Consider the following 17,186-nt stretch of genomic DNA (forward strand, 5'->3'; position numbering starts at 1 on the left):
CTACCCTCCTCTCTCCTCTACCCTCCTCTCTCCTCTACCCTCCTCTCTCCTCTCCACTTCTCTCTCCTCTACCCTCCTCTCTCCTCTACCCTCCTCTCTCCCCTCCCCTCCTCTCTCCCCTACCCTACTCTCTCCAATACACTTATCTCTCTCATCTACCCTCCTCTCTCCTCTACCCTCCTCTCTCCTCTACCCTCCTCTCTCCTCCACCCTCCTCTCTCCTGTACCCTCCTCTCTCCTCCACGCTCCTCTCTCCTCTCCACTTCTCTCTCCTCTACCCTCCTCTCTCCCCTCCCCTCCTCTCTCCCTTACCCTACTCTCTCCTCTACCCTCCTCTCTCCCCTACCCTACTCTCTCCAATACACTTATCTCTCTCCTCTACCCTCCTCTCTCCTCTACCCTCCTCTCTTCTCTCCCCTCCCCTCTCCTCCACCCTCCTCTCTCCCCTCCCCTACTCTCTCCTCTCCACTTCTCTCTCCTCCACCCTCCTCTCTCCCCTCCCCTACTCTCTCCTCTACCCTCCTCTCTCCTCTCCACTTCTCTCTCCTCCACCCTCCTCTCTCCCCTCCCCTACTCTCTCCTCCACCCTCCTCTCTCCTCTCCCCTCCTCTCTCCCCCACCCTCCTCTCTCCTCTCCACTTCTCTCTCCTCTACCCTCCTCTCTCCCCTCCCCTCCTCTCTCCTCTACCCTCCTCTCTCCTCTCCAATTCTCTCTCCTCTACCCTACTCTCTCCTCTCCAATTCTCTCTCCCCCACCCTCCTCTCTCCTCCACCCTCCTCTCTCCTCCACCCTCCTCTCTCCCCCACCCTCCATTCTCCCCATACCCTACTCTCTCCTCTCCAATTCTCTCTCCTCTACCCTCCTCTCTCCTCTACCCTCCTCTCTCCCCAACCCTCCATTCTCCCCTCCCTTTCTCTCTCCTCTTCCCTTTCTCTCTCCCCTACCCTCCTCTCTCCCTACCCTCCTCTCTCTTTCTCCTCCTCCTCAAATTTCTCTCCCCACCCCTCCTCTCTCTTCCATCTCTCTCTCTCTCCCTCTCTCTCTCTCTTCTTGACGTATAGTGTTGGACCTGTTGATCTTGACTCAGCTCATAGACCTCTATCCTCTACACCCCTCCCTTCTCCTACTCTAACATAACACCAATATAATATATACTCTCATTCATTTACATAGAGACAGATACAATCAATCATTGACACACTGAATATACAACAGTCAGATGCATGACACCATCACAACTTAACTGACATTAGTGCCTGTCCCCAGATGGACAGTTAGGCTACAGTAAAGTACATTTACAGGTGATCACATCATTGTCCTGCTTTGAGACACATTTTTACTGTCTGCTTCCAGTTGCATGTTATTTTACTAGCCCTGCAAATGGTAATATATCTTACAATATCAAAACATATCTCAGTAACTGTCACAAGTCTATATCAATATAACAGCCTCCTACCTGTGCTCCACAACAGGGTCATCAGTACCACTGCAGGTATCATATCTGTCTCTAACTGGGGCTCCGCTGAGCGAAACAAGTCTACTGTCATGAAGAGTCGACTGAAGTGTGGAAAATACTGCTAGGCTTTATGACTTCTATCTCATTACGTCCTAACTTCAATGATGTGAGATAAACTTCTTTGCATCTTATCTTGGATCAGTGGTTGAACACACTACAGCAAACTGATATGTTAAAAAAACTCCACAGGAAACTGCTGGCAGAGCAGCAAAGTTACACATAGTGTGTCCTATAATATCGCCTCTAACTTTCTACTGCTTGAGTTCACCTCTTATAGAATATTGGCTTAATGTTCCAGCACCTCAATATAAACAGTACCAGCACCCAAAATGAGTACTGATGAGGTCTCATGTTAGAGCAGGAGAAGGGGGGATGTGGTGTAGAAGCTAGAGGTCTGTTACCCAAATCAACTCAACAGGCCTGATGCTATATGTCAGGGTCAGGCTGGGCTGGGACAAGAGAGGATCAGGTTACTGGTTATGATGACATCACTGGTGAGAAGTCAGTGAATAAAAGATGAAGGGGAGAGGAAGGAGGAGAGGAGAGGGAGGAGAGGGGGAGAAAAGAGAAGAGAGAGAAGAGGAAGATGGGAGAAAGGGAGAGGAGAGGGAGGAGAGGTGGAGAAAAGAGGAGAGAGAGGAGAGGAGAGGAGAGGAGAGGAGAGGAGAGGAGAGGAGAGGAGAGGAGAGGAGAGGAGAATGGGAGAATGGGAGAATGGGAGAATGGGAGAATGGGAGAATGGGAGAATGGGAGAATGGGAGAATGGGAGAAAGGGAGAGGAGGTACTGTTTGTCTCCCACCGTTCCACTCAGAGGACTCTACCTTCTGTTTTCAAGTGGGCGTTTCCATTATATTTAGTGTACCAGTCATTTCAGTGAAGGGAATGAGTGCACACTTTAGGAGAAAGGAGAGATAATTGGGGCAATGCTTCTTTCTAGTCTACAGTCCTGCATCTGTGACACCAGATTATCACCTAGTGGCCATAAGAGGAACTGTCCTGTCAGTGTGTTTTTACTGCTGGCTCAAAACAACACATGACCTGCATACAGGATATGATTCATGTGTGAGTACTAAAAGAATATGAATATAGTATATTATAGTATATTTATTATATATGTGGGTATGATAAGTAAACACTCTTAATGTTTGCTGTTTTATCACTAAGAAGAACATTGGACACTATGTAACCAAACACATGTGAAACCTCATGATATGAGTGATAAGAAGTGTTTAAAAAGGTGAGTTCTGAACCCTGTAGACTACTGCACTACTTCTGAAGAAGACCAGAGTCATTTCAGAATGAAGAATGCTATAGTTCTGACGCTGTTGCTGTTCTGTCTGTCTGGGGCCTGGACTCAGGGAGAGAGTGGAGGGGTGACTAGTAGTTCTGTCTGTCTGTCTGTCTGTCTGGGGCCTGGACTCAGGGAGAGAGTGGAGGGGTGACTAGTAGTTCTGTCTGTCTGTCTGTCTGTCTGGGGCCTGGACTCAGGGAGAGAGTGGAGGGGTGACTAGTAGGTAGGTAGGTCTGTCTGTCTGTCTGTCTGTCTGTCTGTCTGTCTGTCTGTCTGTCTGTCTGTCTGTCTGTCTGTCTGTCTGTCTGTCTGTCTGTCTGTCTGTCTGTCTGTCTGCAGTATATACACTAAATCACCAAAAGTATGTGGACACCTGCTCGTCAAACATCTCATTCCAAAATCATGGGCATTAATATGGAGTTGGTCCCCCCGTTGCTGCTATAACAGCCTCCATTCTTCTGGGAAGGCTTTCCATTGCTGGCTTTCCAAGGCTTTCCATTGCTGCGGGGACTTGCTTCCATTCAGCCACAAGAGCATTAGTGAGGTTGGGCACTGATGTTGGGCGATTAGTCCTGGCTCGCAGTCGGCGTTCCAATTCATCCCAAAGGCGTTCGACGTTGTTGAGGTCAGGGCTTTGTGAAGTTCTTCCACACCAATCTCGACTAACCATTCATGTATGGAACTCGCTTTGCGTACAGGGGCATTGTCATGCTGAAACAGGAAAGGGCCTTCCCCAAACTGTTGCCACAAAGTTGGAAGCACAGAATCTTCTAGAATGTCATTGAATGCTGTAGGGTTAAGATTTCCCTTAACTGGAACAAAGGGGCCCAAACCATGAAAAACAACCCCAGACCATTATTCCTCCTCCACCAAACTTTACAGTTGGCACGATGCATTGGGGCAGGTAGCATTCTCCTGGCATCCGCCAAACCCAGATTAGTCCGTCGGATTGCTAGAAGGTGAAGCATAATTCATCACTCCAGAGAATACGTTTCCACTGCTCCAGAGTCCAATGGCAGCTAGCTTTACACCACTTAAGCCTACACTTGGCATAGGCTTGTATGCAGCTGCTCGGCACAGGAAACCCATTTCATGAAGCTCCTGACAAACAGTTTCTTGTGCTGATGTTGCTTCCAGAGGCAGTTTGGAACTTGTTAGTGAGTGTTGCAACCAAGTACAGATGATTTTTACACGTTACACGCTTCAGCACTCGGCGGTCCCGTTCTGTGAACATGTGTGGCCCACTACTTCTTGGCTGAGCCGTTGTTGGTCCTAGACTTCTCAGTAACAGCACTTACAGTTGACCGGGGAAGCTCTAGCAGGTCAGAAACTTGACAAACTGACTTGTTGGAAAGGTGCCATCCTCTGACGGTGCCACGTTGAAAGTTACTGAGATCTTCAGTAAAGCCATTCTACTGCCACTTGTTTGGTTACTACATGATTCCATATGTGTTATTTCATAGTTTCAATGTCTCCACTATTATTCTACAATGTAGACAATAGTTAAAACTGATCCTAGATCTGTACAATGTAGACAATAGTTAAAATAAAGAAAAAACATTGCATTTGTAGGTGTGTCCAAACAATTGACCGGTACTGTATATGCATTGTGGAGGTGAACTGGTCCAAGATCTGTGCAAAGGCATAACATCTACAGCAGGAACAACTGTCTGTGTTAGAGAACATATAAAACAAACTGATCCTAGATCTGTGCAAAGGCATAACATCTACAGCAGGAACAACTGTCTGTGTTAGAGAACATATAAAACGAACTGATCCTAGATCTGTACAAAGGCATAACATCTACAGCAGGAACAACTGTCTGTGTTAGAGAACATATAAAACAAACTGATCCTAGATCTGTACAAAGGCATAACATCTACAGCAGGAACAACTGTCTGTGTTAGAGAACATATAAAACGAACTGATCCTAGATCTGTACAAAGGCATAACATCTACAGCAGGAACAACTGTCTGTGTTAGAGAACATATAAAACGAACTGATCCTAGATCTGTACAAAGGCATAACATCTACAGCAGGAACAACTGTCTGTGTTAGAGAACATATAAAACGAACTGATCCTAGATCTGTACAAAGGCATAACATCTACAGCAGGAACAACTGTCTGTGTTAAAAGGCCCAGCTGGATTTAAAATGACATATTTGAATGTCAAATGATTTGTTTGTCAGTACAAGACAGGGTCTGTGGAGGCTTGGCCTATCAGTGATAGATTTTTGGAGGGACCCTTGTCCCTACAGCCAATCAGTGAGCAGCTTCCCTTCCCCTACATCTCAGGCAGTTATGTTACTCACAACACTCCCCCTGCTTTCCTCAACAATGGAACAGCCCACTGAGCTAAAGCCTTGGCATTACAAATATGTTTTAAAGGTGTGGGACATGTTTTACAATGAGGAAATAATATGTCATGTTTTACACGTACCTCAGCCATCATTGTGAATGGTGTCTTATGCAGTGACAAAATTAGATTTGCTGATGCAGTAAATCTAATACTTAGGTGTTTTTAGGCATGAAAGGTCTGCGGTGATTCCGTGGTTATAAGTTACTGACCTTGGAATACATTTCTGGCCATGCTGGCAGGGTCTGAATCAAACCCAATGTCCACCTGGCACACTGACAGGGTCTGAATCAAACCCAATGACCACCTGGCACACTGACAGGGTCTGAATCAAACCCAATGTCCACCTGGCACACTGACAGGGTCTGAATCAAACCCAATGTCCACCTGGCACACTGACAGGGTCTGAATCAAACCCAGTGACCACCTGGCACACTGACAGGGTCTGAATCAAACCCAATGTCCACCTGGCACACTGACAGGGTCTGAATCAAACCCAATGTCCACCTGGCACACTGACAGGGTCTGAATCAAACCCAATGTTAAGGGGAGGGAAGATTGGTCAAGAGGGTGATGATTATTGTTGTTCTACTGCCTGATTGTTAAAAAAGCTTTGTTAAAGAACAAGAAGGCCTGCACACTGTTTACAAAAGCTTTGTTAAAGAACAAGAAGACCTGCACACTGTTTACAAAAGCGTTGTTAAAGAACAAGAAGGCCTGCACACTGTTGACAAAAGCTTTGTTAAAGAACAAGAAGACCTGCACACTGTTGACAAAAGCTTTGTTAAAGAACAAGAAGGCCTGCACACTGTTGACAAAAGCTTTGTTAAAGAACAAGAAGACCTGCACACTGTTGACAAAAGCTTTGTTAAAGAACAAGAAGACCTGCACACTGTTGACAAAAGCTTTGTTAAAGAACAAGAAGACCTGCACACTGTTGACAAAAGCTTTGTTAAAGAACAAGAAGACCTGCACACTGTTGACAAAAGCTTTGTTAAAGAACAAGAAGGCCTGCACACTTGACAAAAGCTTTGTTAAATCAGCACAACAGTTTTCAGCTGTGCTAACATAATTGCAAAAGGGTTTTCTAATGATCAATTATTCTTTTAAAATGATAAACTTGGATTAGCTAACACAACGTGCCATTGTAACACAGGAGTGATGGTAACTGATAATGGGCCGCTGTACGTCTAAGTAGATATTCCATTAAAAATCAGCCGTTTCCAGCTACAATAGTCATTTACAACATTAACAATGTCTACACTGGATTTCTGATCAATTTGATGTTATTTTAATGGACAATTTTTTTTATTTTCTTTAAAAAAAAAGGACATTTCTAAGTGACCCCAAACTTTTGAACGGTAGTGTACATCTACATGATGTATTGTTACACCCTGTAGGAGCAGTATAGACCTAGTCTGTTCATTATATACATATACATGATGTATTGTTACACCATGTAGGAGCAGTATAGACCTAGTCTGTTCATTATATACATCTACATGATGTATTGTTACACCCTGTAGGAGCAGTATAGACCTAGTCTGTTCATTATATACATCTACATGATGTATTGTTACACCCTGTAGGAGCAGTAGAGACCTAGTCTGTTCATTATATACATCTACATGATGTATTGTCACACCATGTAGGAGCAGAATAGACCTAGTCTGTTCATTATATACATCTACATGATGTATTGTTACACCATGTAGGAGCAGTATAGACCTAGTCTGTTCATTATATATATCTACATGATGTATTGTTACACCCTGTAGGAGCAGTATAGACTGACAGTAGCTGGCTACTTATTTAGATTTAGTTTGACTTAATGAAACTGCCTTAAATGTGCTGTAGTAAAAGAAAATGTATTCGCACTAATCAATCAACACATTCCTGTCTTTGTATGTCTCAATATAATAGTATTATTTAATGAAATCCATTTAAAATAATATTTTCCTCAACTGCGTTTCCCACTTCAGTCAGCAGACGGCGATTTGCGTCGTTCAGGCGATGCTGCTATCGTGACGTATAATGTAGTGGACGGTTCTTCAAAAACAACAATTCAACCACCTCGGTAGCTTGCTAGCCAACGTAGCCGAAAGATTCAAGCTGTTTTTACGCTTTCGGTGTATATTAGCTGCTGTGTTTTAGACACACTTCTATCGTATATACTTGTTAGCCTATTTAATTTAATGTTACGTTATTTTTTATTAGTCAGATATAGTAGCTGGCTGGTTAAATTAGCAGTAGCTTAGTCGCTAATGATAGCTAGCTAGCTAATATCCCCGAACATGAGGTCAGTAAGCTTCTCCCCTCCTGCTAAAGAAGAGGTCTGCTGGACGGAGAAAGAAGCTCTGGGGCTGAACATTGTAGTGAAAGAGGAGAAGGAAGAGGAGGATGTCACCGTTAAAAAAATAAATTGAGGGCGAGGCTGTTACAGTGAAAGAGGAAGACGTTACAGTGAAAGAAGAGGAAGACGCGTTCACAGTGAAAGAGGAGGATGAGAAAGAGGATGCCGTTTTTGTCGTGAAGAAGGAAGGGGAGATTTCTGTCACATTGAAAGATGAAGAGGTGGAGGTAGGAGATCTGATTTACATCAGTAAGTACCGCCTTAAATTGGGTTTTCACTTTGTATATTCGGAGTTGGCTCGTCAATACCTCATCAAGGGAGGGCCCAAGGATGATGACTGATATGTCTAGAATCAGACGACGTAGAGAGCAAGCTACCCCTTGTTTTCTCCGTTCCGTTTTCAAAAAGTCACTTAACATATATATTTGAGAAGGGTCTATCTGGGGGGCACGGCATGTAGTGATTTTAATGTAGTTATGATTTACTACACACAGTGCCCCCCAATAGTGCCATGCGAGAGTTGGGTTGGCTACACCAACGATTATGGATATACTGACAATAAGTCTCTGCCCTAACAAGCGGAGTCGTTGTCCACAAATCGACACTGTGGGTTGCTTAGCTCCCGCCTATCCTTTCTTTGGATTGGTGGATCTTATTATTATTGTAATCTATTGTTTATATTCTATGAGGGTTGTTGTCGTGGGTGGGTATAATTTGTGGAACGTTCCAACAGGAATCTGTTCCAAAAACATTGTAAATAACCAGTTTGCAAACAAACCAACGCATGCATACAAAGTTGTTAGTGGCAGAATAAGATACCGGGTAGGGAGTGGGCCATTTCATTAAGTTTTCACTCACCACGTTTAGTCCAAAAAATGTCTGTCCTCACTCTGGTACCTTATGGACAAACATTAAGAATAAGCTACGTGGTGAGTTGATGCCTATTCGGCAGCTAGTTAGCTAGGTGAATTGATCATGCTACTTTGTATGCGTTTTTTGTTGGCCACCTTATACTTTACGAAGTTTTTGGAACAGATTCCTGTTGGGACGTTCCACAAATTATACCCACCCTGTTGTCGTCAATCGCCTGTATTCAATGGAGAGAGATGCTAAGCTACTAGCATGAATATGCATAGCGATCTGGAGACAACTCCTATAGTGTTTTTTATCAAAGTTGTCGGTATGTCACGTGTCCACATAACATTTTAAGAATTACGACACTTCTGTTAGATCAAGTAAACCTCACGTAGCAAATAAGCCATTCATTTTGTTGTTGACCAAATTCAACACTTTCCACATTAGGTTGATAATTGTTTCCACTAGAGAGACAACCAATTGGGTACAACCTACTGTAACCTACTGGCATGACCTAGAGAGAGAACCCATTGGGTACAACCTACTGTAATTGCATGAGAAAATAATGGTACCAGTCAAAAGTCTCCATGACTCTGCCGTTGTGTTGTAGAATTTGTGAATTTTGTCGGTTGATCATCAGGAGTCAGATGTGAAGGATGAGGTTGATCATCAGGAGTCAGATGTGAAGGAGGAGGTTGATCATCAGGAGGTTGATGGCCACATCAGTGAATCATACTTTTTGGAGAAATGTCCTCTGGTCTGATGAAACAAATATAGAACTGTTTGGCCATAATGACCATCGTTATGTTTGGAAGAAAAAGGGAGAGGCTTGCAAGCCAAAGCTCACCATCCCAACCGTGAAGCATGGCGGTGGCAGCATCATGTTGTGGGGGTGCTTTGCTGCAGGAGAGAGTAGTGCACATCACAAAATAGATGGCATCATGAGGTGGGGAAATTATGTGGATATATTGAAGCAAAATCTCAAGACATCAGTCAGGAAGTTAAAGCTTGGTCGCAAATGGGTCTTCCAAATGGACAATGACCCCAAGCATACTTCCAAAGTTGTGGCAAAATGGCATAAGGACAACAAAGTCAAGGTATTGGAGTGGCCATCACAAAGCCCTGACCTCAATCGTATAGAAAATTTGTGGGCAGAACTGAAAAAGCGTGTGCGAGCAAGGAGGCCTACAAACCTGACACAGTTTCACCAGCTCTGTCAGGAGGAATGGGCCAAAATGCACCCAACTTATTGTGGGAAGCTTGTGGAGGGCTAACCGCAATGTTTGACCCAAGTTAAACAATTTTAAGGCAATGCTACCAAATACTAATTGAGTGTATGTAAACTTCTGACGCACTGGGAAATTTATGAAAGAAATAAAAGCTGAAATAAATCATTCTCTCTACCATTATTTTGACATTTCACATTCTTAAAATAAAGTGGTGTTCCTAACTGACCTAAGACAGGGAATTTTTACTAGCATTAAATGTCAGGAATTGTGATGAGATTAAATGTATTTGGCTAAGGTGTATGTAAACTTTCGACTTACATTTAAGTCATTTAGCAGACGCTCTTATCCAGAGCGACTTACACATTGGAAAGACTTCAACTGTAGGTACCGTTACTGTGTTAAAAACAGAGGCCGTTGTGGGACTGATGTGTGTGGTGTTAAAGGGGAAATCTGAAATTTGTTTCTAAACATTGGAGTAAAAATATAATGACAGCTTTGTTATTGTTTCAACTGCAGATTGGTTGTTTGTTGCGTGGCTTTTTTAAAGGGGCAACCTAGGTTTTTAACAGAAACAAAATGGCAGCCCAGAGATCTGAGCTGTGTTGGAATACTCATACTAACTGTACTATTTGTTGACGTACATTGAGTTTGTAGTATGCTTATTGGTCGTAGTATGATATAGTTGGTTTAGCCAAAAGTTCCCTGGTAAGCAAGCATTTCTAAACTTTATTCACTGTTATGGGGTACTATTTTGGTGTGATGTCATTATGGGGTATTGTGATGTCATTATGGGGTATTGTGATGTCATTATGGGGTATTGTGATGTCATTATGGGGTATTTTCTGAAGATAGATCTTTTTTTTTTTAAATGTCATCCATTTTAGAATAATAGCCAAAGAACATTTTACTGGTTGAAGTCGTTTTTAAATACAAAGTAGTACATTTTCGACAAAAACATAAACATTATATTAATCAGGACATTCAAATGAACCTTACAATTATAATCCAAAGTAGTGTGAAATGCACTCATAAGTAACCTCTAAATGGAGGCTATATCTGCTGTCAGCCTATGAGAACTCCCCTGAGTTTTCCCCCACGGTGGTGAATTAGTGAATTAACACAGAGCTTAATGTGAGTTTCCTTGAGTAGCACTCCTGATCTTGCACTGATAGTGTGTTGTAATATTCAGAATACATTGTGGAAAAACTAAAATCTTTGCTCACCTTTTTTGCTCCAGGCAGATATACAACATCCATAACTAGTGGTTTCTGCATTATCAGGGAGGTGTTTCTGCAACCAAATTGCATGTGCATCGCCCTTGTCGCAATTTTAGAAAACACAGAAAGGGGCCTATATTGGAGACCAAAAGTCATCTGGCACACTGCTTAGGATTTCAACAACTTTTACTTTTTTCTAGCCTAAAATCATTGATGTTACTACTAATGTGAAAAAAAGACTAAATATGACTATTGTTGCTCACTTGACTGTCTTAAGACAATTGTCAAGTAATTTTAACATTCATTACAGACGTCAATTGTTGTACAACATCATGGCTACGCTGTTGGCATCACCTTTTACAGTGGATTTCTGCTGTTGTGGGCCTTTAACCATCTGTCTGACTTGTTGTTCACACAGGAGAGAGACGTGACTATCGTGTATCCTCTGGGGAGCCTCAACATCATGAAGCTGACGAGGCAGAGAAGAGTCCCTCCCGATCAGGACACCTCAAGAAACACCAGCAAAGACCCACAGGGAAGAAATCTCACTGCTGCTCTGACTGTGGGAAAGGTTGCAAATCTTCATCAGAACTTAAAATACACCAGCGAGTACACACAGGAGAGAAATCTCACCGCTGTTTTGATTGTGGGAAGAGTTACTTAAGATCAGAATCACTAAAAGTACACATGAGAATTCACACTGGAGAGAAACCTTATAGCTGTGATCAATGTGGGAAGAGGTTTAATCACTCAAGCTGTCTGATAGTACATCTGAGAGCACACACCGGAGAGAAACCTTACCACTGCTCAGACTGCGGAAAGAGTTTTGTTAGTTCAACAGATTTAAAATCACACCAGGAAATACACATAGTAGAGAAACCTTTTAACTGTACTCAATGTGGGAAGAGGTTTAATCACTCAAACTGGCTGATAGTACATCTGAGAGCACACACAGGAGTGAAACCTTATAGCTGTGATCAATGTGGGAAGAGATTTGTTACATCTAGCCATCTGACTATACACCAGAGAACACACACAGGAGAGAAATCTCATAGCTGTGATCAATGTCACACGAGATACTCTGATAAAAGATCTCTGATCAAACATCAGAAAATACATACATGAAGTAGTTGTTTCATGATATCAAGGAAATGTCACAATGTAGAATATTTGAATGATGTCACAATGTAGAATGTTTTAACATTGTAGTAGGAATACAAAGGATTTGAATTTGTTAAAAGTCCATATTGATACAGAAACACTAAACCATGATTTAGATGTATTAAGAACAAGTTGATTGACAAAGTCATGAAAAATGGAATAAACCACATTTTGGCTCTGATAAAAGATATGGCTCTGGGGTCAAAATGATCCATGTCAGAACTATGGTTCAATGTAAATATGTAGTGGGTCTAAAGTTTGTTTTAAATTATCACTCATTAAACACGAATCAATCAACACATGCTTCTCTTTGAACGACTTAATATAATATTACACTTTTATGAAATAAATGAAAATAAACTTTTGGTTCCTCAACTGCGTTGCCCACTCCAGTCAGCAGAAAGAGACGCAGCAGAAGTGCCTCTTTTTATATTTGATTTGATTTATATATTTTTTTATTCAAAATGCAGATCTACAATTTACATTGTTACATCATACAAAACAGAACACAGGTATTAACAAGAAAATACTAAAACATACAAAAAATATAAATAATTAACTATTCTAGTGTAGTTGTAATCACTCTGAAAAAATCTATAATGATTCAGGAAGATGTTGTTGTTATTCACTAGGATTAATGTTTTAATAAAATAGTTACATTCAATCAGAAAAATGTGTCATTTTGGTATAGAATTTTGGACTTTTTGTTTGTGTATAAAGTATTTGGCAACAAGAATAAAAAAAATGAACAATCATTTCAATGGTCTTGTTATCATTGCAATAGTAACATATTATATCTTTCATGTCAAAAACATGGGTCGTGTTCATAATGGTAAATAAGTATTTTTCAAGGTTTTCCCAAAATTCTGACACAAATTTACATTAAAGAACAAGTGGGACAGATTCTCACCTTTTCTTCACAGAAAACGCAGATATCATCAACAACCACAAATTTGGATATCATAGAATTACATGGATATACAGTATCTTATGTAACATTTTAAAGTGCACTTCCTTAACTTTGTTTGGTATACAATATTTGTAAGGCCTTAACCAGGCATTTATCCAGACAATGTCAGGAATAATAAGCATGTTCCAGAAACATTTTCCTCTCGGTGGAAGTTGGTTTTGTGAATGAAGAATTTGTCTTATATATGTATTACAACAGGATTTCTCAAGTAAGCCCACGCCTTCCAATCTGAGTTCTGGATAAACTTTGTGATCATTACCAAAGCTAAGATGAGTTTTCATGAGTGTAGTTAGACCACTGGGAACGGCTTTGATCACAGAAATAAACACTGAAAGGTATTGGAAACTCTTTCAATGTTATAAATTGTTCATATGTAAGAATATTACCTCTGTTGTCAAAAACATGAAGAACAAAGTCATTATTCCTCTCATGCCAGCTGGGGTAGAACAATGACTTATTCCTTACAGTTATGTCTGAATTATTCCACAAAAGAGCTTTATGTGGGGAAAAATTGTGTAGGAAACATATTTTCCAGGCCTTAAAGCTTGTTGGTGAAACCTAGCCAATTTAGCGGGTAATCTTTCAGGAATATAATGACATTTCAGTAAAAATTGAAGACCTCCCACCTTATGAAACACATTATTTGGAATGAAATACCATATTGAATCAGTGTTGATCAAACATCTTGTCAACCAGTTGATCTTGAAAGTGTTATTTATGTCACAAAGTCCAACACTTCCAGACCTCCTTCAGGTCTTTTATTACAGAGGACTGACCTCTTCAGTTTGTGAGACTTATTTTTCCAGATGAAGTCAAGAAAGGTCTTATTGATCTCTTTACAAGTAGCAGGATTTACAAACAAAGATGAGGGGTACACAAAACCAGACAGTCCCTCTGCCTTGGACAGAAGTACTCTCCCAAGTATAGAAAGATCTCTTTGTAGACAATTATTAAATATATTTTTGGTTTTCTTAATTTTAGGAGAGAAATTCATATGTTGTCTGACTGTGGTTTTTTGACAGATGTATTCCTAAATATTTAACACAGTCCTTTGCAGGAATATTTTCTATTTCTTTATCATCAGAGTCAAATAAACATAAGATTTCTGTACTACAGAAACACTGCCAGTTCAACAATAGTGCTAGGTGCCTGTACTACAGAAACACTGCTAATCCAACAATAGTGTTAGGTGCCTGTACTACAGAAACACTGCTAATCCAACAATAGTGCTAGGTGCCTGTACTATATAAACACTGCTAATCCAACAATAGTGCTAGGTGCCTGTACTACAGAAACACTGCTAATCCAACAATAGTGCTAGGTGCCTGTACTACAGAAACACTGCTAATCCAACAATAGTGCTAGGTGCCTGCACACTTCAATTAAAGGGGAACACTCTCAAAAATGTACATTTCTTAGATTTTCCCCAAACCTCAAAAGTGGTCCCCTGATTGGTTTAAGTATTGTTATGGACTTAGAACAATTGCATTGTTTTTCTGTAAAAAAAATGTCTGACTTTGAGAACAAAACCCCCCCAAAATTTAAAAAATTCTGAATTAAAAAAATTCTGACTCAGTTTCTCTGTTTCAATAAAAGGCCTACTATTATCCTACTGACCAGTACAGCTTGGGTTGGTCTACTATTATCCTACTGAACAGTACAGCTTGGGTTGGTCTACTATTATCCTACTGAACAGTACAGCTTGGGTTGGTATTCTATTATCCTACTGACCAGTACAGCTTGGGTTGGTCTGCTATTATCCTACTGACCAGTACAGCTTGGGTTGGTCTACTATTATCCTACTGACCAGTACAGCTTGGGTTGGCCTACTATTATCCTACTGACCAGTACAGCTTGGGTTGGCCTACGATTATCCTACTGAACAGTACAGCTTGGGTTGGTCTACTATTATCATACTGAACAATACAGCTTGGGTTGGTCTACTATTATCCTACTGAACAGTACAGCTTGGGTTGGTCTACTATTATCCTACTGAACAGTACAGCTTGGGTTGGTCTACTATTATCCTACTGAACAGTACAGCTTGGGTTGGTCTACTATTATCCTACTGACCAGTACAGCTTGGGTTGGTCTACTATTATCCTACTGAACTGTACAGCTTGGGTTGGTCTACTATTATCCTACTGACCAGAACAGCTTGGGTTGGTCTACTATTATCCTACTGAACAGTACAGCTTGGGTTGGTATTCTATTATCCTACTGACCAGTACAGCTCGGGTTGGTATTCTATTATCCTACTGACCCGTACAGCTTGGGTTGGTCTACTATTATCCTACTGAACAGTACAGCTTGGGTTGGTATTCTATTATCCTACTGACCAGTACAGCTTGGGTTGGTCTGCTATTATCCTACTGACCAGTACAGCTTGGGTTGGTCTACTATTATCCTACTATTATCCTACTGAACAGTACATCTTGGGTTGGTCTACTATTATCCTACTGACCAGTACAGCTTGGGTTGGCCTACTATTATCCTACTGACCAGTACAGCTTGGGTTGGCCTACTATTATCCTACTGACCAGTACAGCTTGGGTTGGCCTACGATTATCCTACTGAACAGTACAGCTTGGGTTGGTCTACTATTATCATACTGAACAATACAGCTTGGGTTGGTCTACTATTATCCTACTGAACAGTACAGCTTGGGTTGGTCTACTATTATCCTACTGAACAGTACAGCTTGGGTTGGTCTACTATTATCCTACTGAACAGTACAGCTTGGGTTGGTCTACTATTATCCTACTGAACTGTACAGCTTGGGTTGGTCTACTATTATCCTACTGACCAGAACAGCTTGGGTTGGTCTACTATTATCCTACTGAACAGTACAGCTTGATTGGTCTACTATTATCCTACTGAACAGTACAGCTTGGGTTGGTCTACTATTATCCTACTGAACAGTACAGCTTGGGTTGGTCTACTATTATCCTACTGAACAGTACAGCTTGGGTTGGTATTCTATTATCCTACTGACCAGTACAGCTTGGGTTGGTATTCTATTATCCTACTGACCCGTACAGCTTGGGTTGGTCTACTATTATCCTACTGAACAGTACAGCTTGGGTTGGTATTCTATTATCCTACTGAACAGTACATCTTGGGTTGGTCTACTATTATCCTACTGACCAGTACAGCTTGGGTTGGCCTACTATTATCCTACTGACCAGTACAGCTTGGGTTGGCCTACTATTATCCTACTGACCAGTACAGCTTGGGTTGGCCTACGATTATCCTACTGAACAGTACAGCTTGGGTTGGTCTACTATTATCATACTGAACAATACAGCTTGGGTTGGTCTACTATTATCCTACTGAACAGTACAGCTTGGGTTGGTCTACTATTATCCTACTGAACAGTACAGCTTGGGTTGGTCTACTATTATCCTACTGAACAGTACAGCTTGGGTTGGTCTACTATTATCCTACTGAACAGTACAGCTTGGGTTGGTCTACTATTATCCTACTGAACAGTACAGCTTGGGTTGGACTACTATTATCCTACTGAACAGTACAGCTTGGGTTGGTCTACTATTATCCTACTAACCAGTACAGCTTGGGTTGGTCTTCTATTATCCTACTAACCAGTACAGCTTGGGTTGGTCTACTATTATCCTACTGAACAGTACAGCTTGGGTTGGTCTACTATTATCCTACTGAACAGTACAGCTTGGGTTGGTCTACTATTATCCTACTGAACAGTACAGCTTGGGTTGGTCTACTATTATCCTACTGAACAGTACAGCTTGGGTTGGTCTACTATTATCCTACTGAACAGTACAGCTTGGGTTGGTCTACTATTATCCTACTGAACAGTACAGGTTGGGTTGGTCTACTATTATCCTCCTGAACAGTACAGCTTGGGTTGGTCTACTATTATCCTACTGAACAGTACAGCTTGGGTTGGTCTACTATTATCCTACTGAACAGTACAGCTTGGGTCGGTCTACTATTATCCTACTGAACAGTACAGCTTGGGTTGGTCTACCATTATCCTACTGAACAGTACAGCTTGGGTTGGTCTACTATTATCATACTGAACAATACAGCTTGGGTTGGTCTACTATTATCCTACTGAACAGTACAGCTTGGGTTGGTCTACTATTATCCTACTGAACAGTACAGCTTGGGTTGGTCTACTATTATCCTACTGAACAGTACAGCTTGGGTTGGTCTACTATTATCCTACTGACCAGTACAGCTTGGGTTGGTCTAC

General features: G+C 41.4%; 1 long non-coding RNA gene across 1 annotated transcript; it reads left to right on the plus strand.

The window, feature by feature from the left end:
* The first annotated feature begins 7,146 nt into the window (after nucleotides 1-7,146).
* LOC139577740 (uncharacterized) lies at nucleotides 7,147-12,737 on the plus strand. Its single transcript, XR_011675373.1, has 2 exons — nucleotides 7,147-7,769; nucleotides 11,240-12,737. It is a non-coding gene; the product is annotated as an uncharacterized lncRNA (long non-coding RNA).
* Nucleotides 12,738-17,186: the final 4,449 nt, after the last annotated feature.

Source organism: Salvelinus alpinus, chromosome 6, assembly GCF_045679555.1.
Source record: "Salvelinus alpinus chromosome 6, SLU_Salpinus.1, whole genome shotgun sequence".
In the NCBI taxonomy this organism is placed as follows: Eukaryota; Metazoa; Chordata; class Actinopteri; order Salmoniformes; family Salmonidae; genus Salvelinus; species Salvelinus alpinus.